This window comes from Malurus melanocephalus, unplaced genomic scaffold (genome assembly GCF_030028575.1).
Source record: "Malurus melanocephalus ecotype Western Australia unplaced genomic scaffold, MMel_1.1 scaffold_260, whole genome shotgun sequence".
NCBI lineage: Eukaryota > Metazoa > Chordata > Aves > Passeriformes > Maluridae > Malurus > Malurus melanocephalus.
The window spans coordinates 65,965-69,212 of NW_026623492.1; positions in this window are offsets into that span (position 1 = coordinate 65,965).

Genomic DNA, 3,248 nt, shown 5'->3' on the forward strand with positions numbered 1-3,248 from the left:
GCCGAGCCGAGCCGAGCCGAGCCGAGCCGAGCCGAGCCGAGCCGAGCCGAGCCGCACCGCCTGCGTGCGCTCCGCGGGGCTGCGCGCTTACCGCGGGGAGGCGGAGACGTTGCGCTTCACCTGGCAACCGGAGAGCCCGGCCCCCGCCCGCCCCTCGCTCGGCCGGCCCACCTGCGGGCCCGCACGCCCCTGCTCCTGCTGGGATTATCGGGGGCAGCAGGTACTCAAATGGCTTGTACGAGATCCTCCCGGGGTTTGATCTTGGTAGGCTTAAATACCAAAAGCGAAAAGCGTTTATTTCTCTGTGCAATTCCTTGGCAATGTTCTCSTTTTCCCTCCACGCCATAAGCTTCAGTAAGTATAAATAATATTAGGACACAATTCCCTGTGGGGCTGTGGTTTTCAATATGTTTATAAACAGGGTTGATTTCCATTTTCAAACCTACAGCTCAATGGTAAATGGAAAAAAAAAAACCCAAGTAAAACCCAGCCAAAACCTGCCATTGTCTTGCTGAGTGACATGAAGGAGAACATAGAACGAAAGTTTAATTTACTTACTTAATTTCACTTGATAATTTATTTCAAAACATACGCTAGTGAAGTTTTCCTGATTTCTGTCTACAACAGCTGGGTAACTAAGGCATGGAGGAGATGAGCAAAAACTGCAATTGAAACCTTGTCGCTTTTGCTTTCCACATGAATATGGCCGTTGTGTATGACAGCTCGGAAGAGACAGCCTTGGGAAGATACCTTGCTGAGTCAGAAAAGAGCATTGGAATCCACCTGGATGAGAAACAAGAACTGTCATCAATATCAAGTGTTAAAACTTGGACCTGGCTGCATCAGTTCATATAGAGACACCTAAAAAAGTGTCCATATTTTTCAGATGTGCAGAGTAACTGCAGTAATTTGTCTGCATCACCACCAGGAGAATTTAATTAAAAAAGTAAGAGGAATCCTAGTGATGGAAAGGAAGCAGATGAGTAAGTATCACATTAGTTTAATTAAATCATGAAAGGTTTCAGACCACTTAAAAGGAAGGCTGGCATACTGCTGTGTTACAAGCCACTGCAAAGCAAAACAAAAATAATTAATGCAAAGAAATAGTAAGAAATACCATGACTGTGTCTACTCTTTGGTACAGAAATGCTGCAAAGTATGAGTGGAGATATATGAAGAAAAAGGCACACTGGGTTTCAGGGTGGGCAAAATCAGGCAAACTTTGTGCAGAAGAGCTCTGACTTTGGATCTCGTTGCCACAGGGTGTAATCTTTTAAAAAAATGTCCTCACATAAATTCTGGGAGTCTCACATGTTTCTTTCAGTAGGTAAAAAGTGATCTGTCCTAGGAGGTAGTGAGGTCATGCTTCTCTAGGCAGTAAGAACAAAATGAGTTTCAAGACACTTTCAGAGTTTAGACCTTCCTTTAATTTTTTCTCTATTCACCTTCTTGTGTACCCGTTCTTACTTCTCTTTTGAGCTGTTTTGGTGGGCTAGGGGAAATAATTCCAATTCAATAGTTCCTGAAGACTAGTTAAAATTAAGTTAGGGTTTACTTCTTTGTCTATGAAGTGTGCATATTTCTCTTAATATTAAAGTTTTAAGTATCCTTTTTTTTCACTTTTAGGATTTCTTAGTACATTCTTGGTAGATCTACGATTATCTGCAGCACCCTTAGCACAGAAAAATTCCCCTCTGCAGGTATAAAACAATGTGACTGCRGTTGATATATTTCTTCCTGGAGCTTACAATACCTTAACGGAGGTGTGCAACATTTGAAAATGCTTAATACAATTATGCTATACAATTTRTGAAGGCTAGAGACAGATCTTACTTTTAGCGTTCAGAAACGGTAAGACAATGTATATTGAATAGTGTTGAACACCTCTACATATCTTTTGTTTCCTGTTACAGTACAATGTTACTGTTCTTTTCTGCTTGTGGTTTGTCCCTTAAAATGTTTAGGAATAAAAGCATGCCAAAATTCTAGGCGTTTTTTACTTGATAATTGTTTTTGTTTTTATAATTCCATGAAATGTAATTCCATGTATATGACCTAAAAAAAAAAGAAGCTGATAACACAACACCCACTGAAACTTAAAAAAGTGTTTAAAAAAAACTAAGCCAGGTGAAATAGGGATGTTTTAAGCATCCTGATGAGCAAGCTGTTCTTAATTTTATTTTCCTATTATAGAATGACAGATATTGGCTTTGGTCCTGGATGTAGAGATGTAGAGTCAAGCTGGCAGTTTCTGTACRGGGTGGCTATAAATAAAAAAAACTCAACACCATAAAAAGAGTATCTTAATAAAATGGAAAAGAAACGTAGTCCAAGCCCATGGATCATTCTTGAAATGTTGAAATTATTCTAAAAATTAATTCAGCTACAGAAAAAGACCAAAAGACATAATAGTTTGTGACACTACCTGCTTGTGCACCTACCAAGTGCAGCTACTAGCAAACATAAATCTAAATTCTATTGAAAACATTTTTGTTTCTGCCTGATTTTAAGACATCCTGGAATAATTATGAAATCAGAATGCATTTGTGAAAAAATGTCAATATACTTTGTAAAGATGATTAAAATACATTCTTTGGCTATATTGATTGTTGTTACAAAGTTCTCTGAAGTAGATCATGATTCAGATTGCATACATGAAAAAGTGGTTTTAGTTTTTGTGTTTATTTTTTTCTAATGTTAATGAAGCATATGGAGGAATCAGTCTTGATAATATGAATATGTCCTGGGAAACGATAATGTACATTGATATGTGTTGTTTTTTTTTCTCTTTCCAGAAGGCTAAAATAATTCAGATTACTTTGTTGTAAAATTAGGATCATACATAAATACACAAATAACTAATCTATTGACAAACTATTATCACATGGTGACCTAATCCTTACTTAGTTATGTCTCAACAATAATTTCCCATCTGTAGAACTGTCTTAAYAACATTTGAAGTAAATTACTTAAGAACAGGCTAGGAATATAGTCAACATTTTGAGACATTTACTGGGAGAGGCAGAGCAGTCCTACCACAACAGGTGCAGTGCCCTGCAGTGCACGATGCAGTGCACAGTGTAGCAAGTGGAAGCTTCCCCTTTCATACTCCTTAAAAAAGATCTTCAGTGATTGTGGTTAAGAGAGGAAAAAAATCCCTTCAGTTTTACTTACTTAGACCTTCAACTTTTTCTGCCTAGGTCATCTTATTAATTAATACCATTTGTAAAAGCTTTGGTAACAATTGA